Source organism: Protopterus annectens, chromosome 10.part0 (assembly GCF_019279795.1).
Source record: "Protopterus annectens isolate FY-2018-M chromosome 10.part0, PAN1.0, whole genome shotgun sequence".
In the NCBI taxonomy this organism is placed as follows: Eukaryota; Metazoa; Chordata; order Ceratodontiformes; family Protopteridae; genus Protopterus; species Protopterus annectens.
Genome location: NC_056744.1, coordinates 582,858,772 through 582,872,472, shown reverse-complemented (window position 1 = coordinate 582,872,472; position 13,701 = coordinate 582,858,772).

Here is a 13,701-nt window from a genome sequence, read left to right as displayed (position 1 = left end):
TCAATGTTTTGGGTTTAGATGTTATTTTTCAACCAAATGAACATTAGACATTATGGCATTCAACATTTTCAAGGTAAACCATATATATATATATATATATATATATATATATATATATATATATATATATATATATATATATATACTTACCCCATGATTATGTACCTCCAGGTGCTCCGCTTTCCTCCAACATTCCAAAGACATGCAGTGGTTGGATTGGACACTCTAAATTGGCCATAGTGTGTGAGAGTGTATGGTGTGGAAGAACTACCATGACAAGGTTAGCCACCTCTGGGTTTATACCTTGGTTCTAGATGACTGTCACTGAAGAGACAGCCCGACCCCCATGTGCAAAAATGGGTTAGAGAAGTAATGGATGGATGGATTATGACCTTATTTAATGACAAATGATCCTTTCTTCCATATGACTTTCTTTTGTTACCCTTTTTTTCCTATTGCCTTGATTGAGTTTTCTTCTAAATGGCTATAAACTCTGGTATCAATTGCAGTACGAGGGAAGGGAGATGAACCCTTTTGAGGAGAAAGAAGCTAGATTTTTCTTTTTTTGTATGCTAGGAGAAGAAACTGTGGTTTATTCATAGGTTCATAGGTTGGTACTAGGCTATCAGCCCTAAGGCCTATGCAAGCCTAGCCATAACAATTCCCTGGAATTTTTTCCCCACAATATTTACTTCTCTGGGCCCCTGTCTAGCAGGGAGACTGACATGATCCCTGGGGTGTATTTCCTATCTCCCATCCAATCATCAAAGTTCCTTTTGAAGAGGGCCAATGCGGTGCTCTGCTTGACATGTATGGGCAGTCTATTCCAGAGTATGGGGAGTCTCTGGTTCAGGAACCTATCCCTCCAGCATGTTTTGTTCATTGTGATGATAAGGTTTAGATCCCTGGAGTGTGTGGCTCTGAGGGATTGGGATTTCTTTAAGTGGAGCATGTCCAACAGCTCAGGGTTTGACATGGCCTTGTATGTTAAGCAGAGATCGCCTCTGAGTAGACGATATGCCACAGAGTGTAGCTGAAGTTTTTTTAGATGGTCAGCATATGGCATCTGCTTTAGGCCTGTGATTCTTTTAGTGAGGTATTTCTGTGGCCTTTCCAGCTGTTGCGGATGTTTTGTGAGGTGCATACCAAATGGGGCATTATACTCTATAATGGGTCTAATGAGGGATGAGTACAGTGGGATAATGACCTCCTTTTTTCTGGATGAAAAGCCCTTAGTGATGAGGTGTGCCACGTAGAAGGATTTCCTGACTGTTGTGGTGATGTGGTTATCGAAAGTGAGACCACTGTCCACTTGTGTCCCAAAGTTTCTCATCACACTTTCGATGTTTATTGTCCTGCCACCTATGTGGTAGTTCATGGGTACATGTTTTTTTTCCAAAGGGGATAACTATATATTTCTTGGCATTAAGCTTGAGCCCATGGCTCTGGCATCAGGCATCTGTTTCTGTAAGGCCCTTTTGTTGAATATCCACATCATTTGGGGATTCAATAATGGCTCCCAGTTTGCAGTCATCTGCAAACTTTGTTAGCCAGAGTCCCTTAGTGTTGGCCTGTACTTCAGAGAAGTAGATGCCAAACAAGAGTGGTCCCAGGACTGAACCCTGAGGTACTCCACTTGTCACTTGTCTGGAGCTGGATTTGGAGTCGTCTACTTTTATATTCTGGGTTCTGTCAGTAAGCCAGTTGGCAACCCATTGAGTGATGTAGGGATTTATGCCCAGCTTAGTAAGTTTATCTATGATTCCAGAGTGGGGGATGGTGTCGAAGGCCTTGGCGAGGTCCAGATAGGCTGTGTGGACCACCTTACCCTCATCCACAGCTCTGGAGACTGATTCAAAGAAGTCAATCAGATTCAGGAGACAAGATCGGCCCTTCACAAACCCAAACTGGGTGGGGTCCAGTATCTGAAGGTTTCCAATGTCTTTGTTTATAAGTTCCATGATAATGCTTTCCATGCCCTTGCAGATCAGGCTTGTCAGACTGATGGGATGGTTGTTCCCGGGCGGATCCTCCCTTGTGGAGTGGGATAACTGTAGTTGTGCGCCACTCAGTGGGCACGAAGCCTGAGGTGAGGCTATGATTAAACATGACACATAGGTGGGGTGCCAGTTCATTTTGTAGTTCATGTAGTACACAGCCTGGGATGTCATCTGGTCCCATGGATGCTGTATTCTTAGGTTTGGAGAGTGCTGTTTCTACCTGTGTGGCTGTGATTATCAGAATTTGGCAATCCTTTGGTATTGAGATGGGCCTTTTAGGGGGTGAAAGGGGAGTGAAGTTGGCACTAAATCGATCTGCCAGGATATTGGCAATATCCTTGGGATCAGTATATTTAATGCCATTCTGTTGTAGCTCAGAGCAGATCTGAGCATTGCCATTTAGATTCCTGACATAACTATCCAATGCCTTGTGGTTGTCTTTGGAATATTTGGCAATTTTATTTTCGTAACTAGCTTTTGAGGATTTTATGAGGGATCTCAGCTTCTTACTGAGACTGGTGAGGGAGTTTTTTGCATCCTGGGATTTTCCTCTTTTCTGCAACAGTTTCTTCCTTCTGTTCTATAGTTTGTTTATAGCAGGGGACCACCAGATTGGCTTCCTTTTTTTGGAGAAGAGCATCTTGGTTCTATTTGGGTTGGCACGATTCATGCACAAGTGGATGTGCTCGTGCAGTGCCATAGTGTAGGATTCTGCAGTCAAACTTCCAGATCCCGTCTGCATGGGTGTTGTGAAGTTTGTCACTTCTGACTTCAGTAGCATGAAGTTGGCTTTGGAGAAGTTTTTTAAGGATATTTCCTTACTGGGGTGTGGGGGTGGGATGTAGATGCCAAGGGTGATTTGCTTATGGTCAGACCTGACCAATGAGGGGATGACCACTGGTGTGGAGCATCTATCTCCCATGTTGGTAATGACCAGGTCTAGGATATTGGAGCTCCTGGTGGGACAATGGATTAGTTGATCCAGGGCATTGGAATTTATGAATTCCAAGAACCGTTGGGAAAAGGAATTGGTACCCGAGTAGTTTTCCCAATTAATGGCAGGGTAGTTGAAATCACCCAGTATTAGGGTGTTTGGTTGTATCTTAATATTTTCCAGTATGTTTAGGAAGGTGTAGTGAGAATCTTGGGGTATGGTGCGGGATCTGTAGCAAGCTACAATTTGGATTGCAGTCCTACCTAGTGTTAGTTGCACCTGGAGAATTTCAGATGCATTGTGTTGGGCAACTAGCCTGGAGGTGTGAATATCCTTGGTGAATATGGACACTCCTCCACCTTTAGTGTTTTGGTCTTGGTTTTGTGGCCGAAAAGTGTGGTAAGAATTGTAACCTGGTATTGCAGGGGTGGTCTCTGGAGCCTTGAACCAGGTCTCAGTCACTGCACAGATATCGATGTTCTCCATTTTTAGGAGTGCCTCGAGAGAGTGCATTTTGAGGTTTAGACTTCTAGCATTGAGTAGCATTACCTTTAGATTTTGCATGCTTATATCTGTTATGGTGGTGGTTTTATCCTTTGAACCTTGCCTAAAAAAGGTACTATAGGGGTAACAGGAGCTTTAGCCAGTAACCTGAATCCCAGGGGTGACAGGTGCAGACCATCTCTGGCAAAGCATCGTGGTTTGTCGATCATGTCTTCCCAGGCAGACAAATACTGGATCCCCTTTGAATGACACCAGAAGCTTAGCCAATTGTTGAAGTCATTCATTTTGTCCTTATACTGTGGTATCATTCTGGGCGAAGGCAGGATGCTACTCAGGGCTAGGGTCATACCTGCCTGGGTCATATGATCCAAGAGCTCTTCCATGTCTCTTTTCATGTAGTCCAGGGAGGTACGTCTCAAGTCATTTACTCCAGCATGGACAATGACAGAGTCGTATTTGTACTTGTTGTGGATTTTCTTGAGTGCATGCGTTATATGGCGGATCCTGGCACCCGACAGGCAGCTGACTGTAATTTTCTCCTTGTTCAGCCTGGTGAGTGGGACATCAGTGTGCCTGACTATAGAGTCACCTATGACTAAAGTATTGGGTACATTGTCTTGCCTTAGGGGCTGTTGTTGGGTGGCACACTGATGTTGTGAGCTATGTGTCACTTTGGTTGTAACTGGTGTTTGTTTGCGTTTTGGCTTCGGAGGTCCTTGTTGCTTGGGCAGGTTAATGTTAAGGGCCTCCACATATGTGGGTTTAGTGCTGCTATGTGTGGGAGTTGATGGTGTGGGTTTTGAAGGGCTATGAGTTGCTAGAGGTGTAATGCAGGTGTTAGCCTTCTCCTCTTGACTGTCTAGCAGAGTCTTGACCGGAGAGAGCTTTGCTTCCAGTTTGACTATGTAAGTGCATCTCTCGCAGGTTGTAGTGTTGGGTGGTAGGAGGAGAGGATTGTCTGTGTACATGAGGCAGTATGCCCAGATTCACCAGGTGGACAGGAGAAATCACCGGAAGCTAACCCTTGGACATGTCTGTTTAGGTGCTTTTTTGTAAGGTTTAAGAGCTGTTTTCCCTTACCTTTGCAAGGTACTTTGCAATTGTAGGCTGTTTAGTGCCTATGATTAATTTCTCCTTATTGACAAGGAGAGCTGAGTGCTTGTATCAGTTTCAGGCTTCCTAGTACTTTACAGCAGGTTCTAGAGCAAGTGCTAGTCACAGGGGTTCAGATTTTAGTCCTACTACTGAGAAACCAGCTAGTTTTAAGGGAAAATTTGAAGAGCAGACTTTCTGGCACCTGGATAGTTTAACTGTAGCCTCGTAGTGCTGCACGATGTGAAAAATGTGCAAACACACGGGTTTTTAAGCCAGAAAGATGAAAGGGATAGAAATCAGACCAAAAAGGCTAATAAAATTACAATTTCAAAGCTGGAAACCACTCCTCTAGCGTAAGATAGGCAGTACAATGCTCACCAGTCCCACTGGTAGGCAGTAGGACTTCTCTCTGCCACAGCAAGGTCTGGATAGATCTGAGCACAAAAAATAAAGTCCTGAGACAAGCAATGCCTGGGATATGGACTGGCTAGAAAAGGTGGGAAACGAGCAAACAAGATAGTATATATATATATATATATATATATATATATATATATATATATATATATATTTGTTGAAACAGGCTAAAAAATGCAATAATACAGTAAATAAACACAGAAAAGGCTAACACACTTGAGTGTGTAGTCCTAAACAGTAAATGCAATTAAACTCTACAAAATTAGCAATTTAAAACTTTTTAAATGAACAAGGCAAGTGCGCAACTGAAAAACGATTTAAGTGGAAGTAATACAGCAGAATAAGTCTTAGTGACGAAAACGCAGTATTTTGTGTGTATGTAAGAGCGTTTATGCATTCTGTTGATTTCGCTGTTTTCTGAGTCAAGCAAGCAGCGTGGTTTTTATCATCGTGGAATAAACATCTTTGGATCACCTAACAGCGTGCCCTGGCACTTTTCTTTGGATTTAACAGCAGAATAAGTAACTAGTCTACATATACAGAGAAGTCTATATATACAGAAAAGCAGCTAAAACACACAAACACTTCAGATGCAGTGCAACCTAGAGCACTTGAGTTTAGCAATATTAAGGCAATCACAGTTATAATAAATGCTCTAAAATATACTCTATACTTCCAAAATGTTTGAGAAGCACAGTCAGAACATAGGGAAATTCAGGCATAAATGTTTTTTTTTTTTTGAAAGGGAAAAGGAGAAACAGAAGGCCTTATCAAATGTTCTCTCTGTATTAGGTAGAATGAGCTAATGACACTAGACTGGGAGGAGTGTCCAGATCAGAATTACAGTAGGGGCGGGCAACTGGAAAGCCACCAAGTATAACATAACACACCAACAGTGGGTGGGGACACTAAAGCTATTAGCCTACAAAGCACTAGAGAAAGCCACAAAATGAAAGTTTTTAAACAGATAAAAGATTTGTAAAGATACAGAATGCTTTTAACTGCAAACAAATCAGTTACCCATGCAGATTACAATAAAAGTGCTATATATAAATTGCTAGAAACAAACTGTATAAATAATCGAAAAAAAACAGGATACTTATATATCTCAGCTAAGAGTTGGAGTCAACACCTCTCATCCACTCTGCTCAGTGTGTACATTCCTGTCTGTTGTACTGCAAAGAGAGCTATAATGTCTGCAAATACTGTTCATTTATTTTCACAGCTATTGTGCCAAAACCTTATGAGGGAATACTGCATATGAATGTAAAGAACTATTGACTTTGATTTGAGCTATGAAAAGCCTGAAAAACAGGAACCTAAGGAAAAAAATATTTTGATTGCAGACTGAAGTGTATATTAGGGACTACATTTTCATTTTTTCTACACTTTATAAACCTGAGTTTCCAACTGTAAAGCTAGCTCCAGTGATTTCCTTTTTGTACCTTTTTCACTTATAAAACAACATACTAGATACAGATATTGATATCAATACTGATATAGGCATATATATATATATATATATATATATATATATATATATATATAGATATAGCTATAGATATAGATACAGATATCTCTGTGTCACAGAAGAGGTTGAATATTACTTGGTCAGCGTTTGTATTGTTGACCCACTTTGACTGACATATACAGATGGTTGACAGATGTGCAAGACATACAGACTCCTGAGTGGGGGGTGGATATGCCCTTTCTTTAGGGATTGTACAATCTTGGAGTTAGTCTATATAATTAGTAGAGTATGTGGTGGGCTTGCCCCCCCTGCAAAAGCATTTAATTTTGTATTGAATATTTGAAGGATTTGGCTCTGAGCATGTGCTGTAGCATGTTGATGTGTTTTTGCCAGTGTAAGTGTGTCTATGTTAAGCATGTCAGCATTTCTGTGGATTGACTGTTAGTAAACGTGTGTGTGTGTGTGTGTGTGTGTGTGTGTGTGTGTGTGTGTGTGTGTGTGTGTGTGTGTGTGTGTGTGTGTGTGCATGCATGCGTGCGTGCGTGTGTGTGTGTGTGTGTGTGTGTGTGTGTGTATGTGTGCTTGTTTTGTGTGTTTCTTGAATTCATATTAGTATTATTGTCAATGATTTAATTTTTTGAAAATGAAACAATGTATTCATGAGTAGCAATACATTTAGCTAGGTATGGAATGGAATATTGATGACTACAGAGCATGTGAATAAAAATGGAAACCTGAAATTATTATTTTTTTTTCCTGGAAAGGTTTTTCTGTATTTATGCACTATGAAACAAAATCAATCAGTTTATGATATACTGTACATATACAGGCCACATCCACACAACCCAGCACACAAAGAAGCATACAGAGTAAAACCAATAAATAAACATTTCTGCCACAGATACATCATTTATTTGGGTGTCAAAATCCCCATAGCCCTCATCTAAGAGATATGTTACAATTATTCTAACCATGACAGTACCTTTTTTTTTATTAAAATGGTATAAGAGCTCCCAAACATACATTAAACTACAGTGTGCTTTATTCTTTTAGATATTTGGACATCACTTTCATCATTATTGACATTTCACAGAAAATGTAATTCAGCTGGCCTAAGATATATTTATTTGTCTTTTATTCATGTATTTTGCTTGAAGACCTCTGTCAAGAAGTAATATTCTGTTTCCAGGAACAGAAGATACGGGTTTGATAAAAGTTGGTCAGAAAGGTGTTAATTTAGAAAAATTTAGTAAGTGACATTTAATATGGAATTAATTTAGTTGATAAATTGCTAATTGCTTATGTAATGCATTATTTTATATGCTAACACAAGGATCAAGGTAGATTACTGGACATAGAAAAAATATCAAAACCGCATTGCTAAATTTTAGATTTAACATTGTATCCATACTACCAGAGATCTGTCATAACAAAAAAAATATGTAAGACTTGTTTGTCCAGAGGGCACCTTTTTCATTGTCTGTGATGGCATATGCTTAGCTGTAACAGTGACTGTCCTCTGGTAGATCCCTTATGTATAGTCAATTTATCCATATCAAAACTGTCAGCTACATGGTGATAGATGACCTGCAATGCTCACAAGTGGCAGTTCAGATACACATTACTAATGTCTGTAGACTTTCTAGCCACAAAGGACATATTCACAAATTTAACATTATTTATTTTTATTTAGTTATTTATTGCCATTTAATTCGGTTTTTACAAAGAAATCTGGAAAGAAAAAAATGTCCCGAGAGGATAAGGATGCATAACACTTCCTTGTTATTCATTAGAGTTTGTTGGGACTTATTTACATATTCCAGGTTTATTTAAAGTGATTTCTTAGGAATAGTTAATTTAATGTGATTTAGAATAATTAGCTTTTTTATGACATTAGCAGTTTCCCTTATGCACTTTGTGTGCTAATTGCATACTGCCTGTCTAGCAGTTAGTGCCGAGCATTAAGGCACTGAGTTGTTAGTCAGCTTCTTCTTGCAATACATGGTACCAGATTTGATCCATTCTGCCTATGTTTGCCTCCTATGTAGCTATGAGCAAGTTGCATAACCAGATAATACTCCCTAAAAGGGATATTTTGTCTCACAGGGCTTACCTGATTAGCAAATTAATAAAAATAAACAAACTGAAACAACCCTGGGTATTCATTAGCAGCACAGCTATGCAGTGGCCACCTCAACACTATTTACATTGTTAGTGTTACCTTTACAGAGCACAACAACATACTTCTCTTCAAGCCCATAGCACATACTCATGGCCACAGTGTGGTAAACCCCCTTGTGACCACATCTAACATCATGTAAACAAAAAAGTGAGACCAAGAAACCAGATTATCTGAAGTGATGTCTGTAGTAAGGATGTAATCAACATCAAAAGATAAATACAGAAATATATGAGCAATGAAAAGTCAAGCAACACAGATGCTGTAGGCTAGTGCAGAGTTTAATAACAGAAGTCAAGAAGAGGGAGAACATTAAAGTGTAAACTGATTTGAAATAAGAAATCATTACATGGAAAAGAATAGCATACAAATGTGCTAAGACAATACAACCCTGTAAATCAAGAGCATACATCTCAGCCTCTTAATACAAGAATTCTGGATAAATCACAAATAACAGGGGGGCAAGGACCCCAAAAAGGGACAATTTGTAATGTGCTGGAACAACAAGCACCATACCTAACAGCAATGAGGAGTGTTAGCTAAGCACCCATACTATATCAAAATGGTAACTTAAAAATGTGCCCCAAAGTGGGTAATTGCTGCACTGCAGTCTACACACCAGTATACCTAGGTTGTAATTTTAAGGTAAGGCAGTGAAAATGTCAGTGTACAGAGTCATAAAACACATACCTGTGAAATGAATCATATGTGCAAGCAGACTGCAATATAAAATAGCAAGTAACAGACCTCAAGGGAAATTTATCCAGAACTTCCACACTACAATGTGTCATATGAATGCCATAACAACAGCCAGTAAAGCAGTCATTTTACAAGACTCTTACAACACATTAAGTATCTGTACAGAACTATATAGATCAATTAAATAACCATTAATAGCACATATCAACCAACCATCTCAACATTGGCATATGAATTTGAATAAATAAGTTATGCTAGGACAATGCCAATGTACCCCACATAATGTGCATACTCATAACAGGATAGCTTACTTTCAGGGGAATTTAGCAGATGAGATCACTAAAAGAGAATTAAGATCAAACCGATGTCAATGTCACTGATACATTCTAGACAACTAGACTGACAGGGCATGTAAATAGTGGAAGCAAAAGTGACTGGAATAACACATTTTAGGATGTGGAGCAGATGATAACAGGATGGACAAAATGCATACATCTGTGTTTGAACACCTGACTTGATTATTTATGTATTATTTATTCATTTTATATTTGTTTACCAGGAGTGTCCACTGGGCCAGAATGAGCCCGTTTTCAGTGGAGGCCTGTGGAGAAAAGCTCCAAGGAGACATAAGTACAACATACAGTAAAACTGACATTAATGCAGCATACAACTAAGTTACAAACTGCAGTAAAACTACTATTAGCTACAGCAAGTTAATATTACTTATCTATATGATGAAGACATTTAGCAATCTTAAATGTATCATAACGTTATATGAAATATAAGGAAGGGAGAAGTGATTGATGACTATGAGAATTTCAGAAGACAATGTGTAGTAGAATAGTTTTAACAAGTGGTGGCAAGGTGGTGGTTGAGAGATAAGTTAGAGTGTAAAAAATAATAGAGGAGGATTATTGTGTGGATGGTATGAGAGATGGATTGTGAAATGAGTGAGAGAGTAACAGTAGTGGTGGATGATAGATGGATGGATAGTGAAATGAGTGAGAGAGCAACAGTAGTGGAGCATCAGGTTATATGGGGTGTGGAAATGGAGCATTGCCAATGGGTAGTTTGATAAAGATATAGGGTGTTTTTGAAGGAGATAACATCACTGGTCACTCTGAGTGCTGATGGGAGTGAGTTCCAGAGTTTGGCAATGCAGAAAGAATAGAGAGCCTGACCAGCGGGGAGTATAGGTTTTTGAACGAGAAGCAAGGTCTCATTGTTTGATCTGAGGGGTCTGTTTGGGTAGTATTGAGTTAGATTTGAGGAAAAGGCTGGACAGTTGAGAGGTTTATAGATTATTTTGTGGGCTATGGTAAGCTGTTGATAGATGAGGTATTGTGGTAATTCAAGCCATTTTAGTGTGTAAAGTGAGGAATAGAGGTGGGAAGAGTAGGTGGCATTAATTGCGAATCTTGAGATTTTGTTATAACAGGTTTCCATTTTGTTTTTTAGACAAGTGTGAATGTTTGTGAGAAAGGGGGCACCATATAGTAAAGTTGGTGGTAGGAAGGTAGAGGCCAGGGTTTGTTTGGTGGTGGGGCTGACGAAGTGATTATGTCTGTATAGGGTTCCTAGCTTTTGGTGTTTTTTTATGTTGTGAATATGCTGGTTAGAGGTTAAACTTTCATCCATGGTGATTCCTAACAGTTTTGTATGTGAGATGACTTCTAAGGTGGTTTTGTTAAGTGAGTAGATTTTAAAGTCAAGTTTGTTTATACTGATGTTTTTTTTTTAGGAGTAAAGAGAAGAAGTTTGGTTTTATTTGGGTTGAGTGCAAGATAGTTATTAGTCATCCAGTTTCCATTGGAAGAAAATGCTTGCTGAGTGTGTGTGAATAGTTTGGGTATGGATTTGGAGGTGCAGATTATTGTTGAGTCACCTGCATACTGAATAACAGAGTTGGTGAGAACACAAGAGTGAAAGTCATTGATAAAATTACTGAAAAGGAAGGGGCCTAATATGGATCCTTGAGGAACTCCAGTGGGAGTATCTAGGAATGGTGAAGTAGAGGCATGCCATCTAGTGGGTTGTTTTCTGTTGGACAGGTAGTTGGAAAACCAGAGTAGTCAGTGGAGATATTCCCAGAGTGGAAAGCTTGGAGAGAAGAAGGAAGTGGGAGATGGTGTCAAATGCCTTAGAGAGATTAAAGAAGAGGGAGGAGATAAGTTTTCCTTCGTTGCAAGCTTGGTTAACAGTATTTGTGAATGATAGGAGAGGAGTGGTAGTACTGTGGGCGGGTCGGAAACCATGTTGATAGGAGGATAGAAGATTGTTGTTTAGTAGATATTGCTGGAGCTGGAAATGTATGCATTTTTTAGGATTTTTGAAATAGGGATAGTATAGCGATGGGGGTGGAAGTTAGAGGTGTCAGAGCTATTACCATCTTTATGTAGGGGAAGAATGTATGCTTTCTTCCAGATGGTGGGTATGTAGGATTCCTGGATTGATCTATTTAAAAGTATGCTAACAGGGTAGGAAATGGCTGCAGCTGATATTTTAAGGTATTCAGGGGGTAGGTTGTCAGGGACATTGCTTCCTGGTTTTAGTTTAAGAAGTAGTTTGGTTATAGTAAAGGTAGGGATGGGGGAGAGAGAAAATGTGGGAGGATCTGTGGGTTGGTTATTATTGGGGCAGTGATTAGTTTGACAAGGTGGAGGTGGGAAGGAGGCAGTAAGATTAGCGATGGTTTCTATAAAATATGAATTGAAGATAAAAGTGATTTGTAATGGTGTTTTTTCTGGATATAGACAGGGGTTACTTTTAGTACCAGGGTTTAATAGTGAGGAAATTGAGCTCCAAAATTGTATTGGGTTTTGCTTAAAATTATACTGCAGTTTAATGTAGTGATCTCTTTCATCATTAATGATTAGACATTTTACTTTGTTGCAAAGCTGTCTATACAGTTGGAGGTCAGTGAGATTTGTAGTTCTTTGCCATTTTTTCCAGGGTTTGTATCGAGTGAGCATAGCTTGTCTGGTACTTTTGGAAAGCCAGATGTTGTGTTTTGGTTTTACTCTTTTGCGATGGAGAGGGGCATGGCTGTTTAGGACTTTTAGGAAGGTTGAATTAAAAAAATTCAACTGCCTCATCTACTGGGAGTCTTTTGTATATTCCAGTTAATATATTTTAGATGGTAAAAGTATGTGGGTTAAAATTGGTAAGGGTTCTCTGCATTATGTAGTGATGTTGGCTGGGTAGTTGGGAGGTTTTACGTATGGCATAGGCTGGTTGGCAGTCGCTGGTATTGCAGGGAAGAGTACCTGTTTCAGAGAATTTGTTGGGGTCAGAAACTAGGATCCAGTCTATGATTGAGCCTCTAGTATATTTTTTGACTGGTCTGGTTATTTCTGTGATTAATTGTGTAAAGTTATAGAGGTTGATACTGGGGGGTATGAAACTGACTGTCTGATTGAGCCAAATTATATTTACATCTTCCAGTATGATTGTTTCATTGTTAATTTTAAATTAAATAATATATTTACCAGAAAAGAAATATAACAAGACATGCTAACAGATTTCTCATAAAATAGTGGTTGCAAAACATATTTCAGAGAAAAATAATGTGGGATACCAGGCAAAAAAAAAAAGTGTAAAGATCTAGGTTCAAACACTTGACTTTGTTCATTGATATATTCACCAGAATAGGGTATTAGCAATGCATGCTAGCAAAGTACTTGTGAAAGAGGTGACTACAAAATATATTTCAGGGAAATAGAATATGTGATATCAAAATGCACATACCTGGGTTTGAACTCATGTCCTTTCAATGTTCTTTCATATCAATAATGTATATTCACAGTCATGACTAAAATGTACCATAAAAAATGTGTTCTGAAGAGGAATAAATACACATAGACATGTAAAGTTAAAAATAATGCTACAGAATGTAAAATTAACAGAGAAAACTAAATGATAGAGGTGGGGAGTGAAAACCACAATCCACTGTATGCATTAGTGAGGCATGGAATCAACATTTACACTTATATGGCATTATTACTACATAATAATGACAGTTGTCACTATTTCACAAGTGGTATCATTATAGATTTGAACTCCAGCCTGCCTGCCTTACAATCCCTTTTGCTAGGTGCTAACTATTGATGCCAGAGAAGACGTTACACAACAAGTATCGTAAGGCACACATTTGAAGGAATGTTATCAAGTGTGTGTGTGTGTGTGTGTGTGTGTGTGTGTGTGTGTGTGTGTGTGTGTGTGTGTGTGTGTGTGTATTATACATCTGTTTTGGTCCAATTAGTCATACAAAACGTCTATGTTATTGTCACACATCATTTACAAAGTACCTATCCAAAAAGTCTAAATTATGTGTATACTCATATTATCTGCTTCTGAAGAAATGGCTAGATATATCATATCTCACCACTATCCTGATAATTCC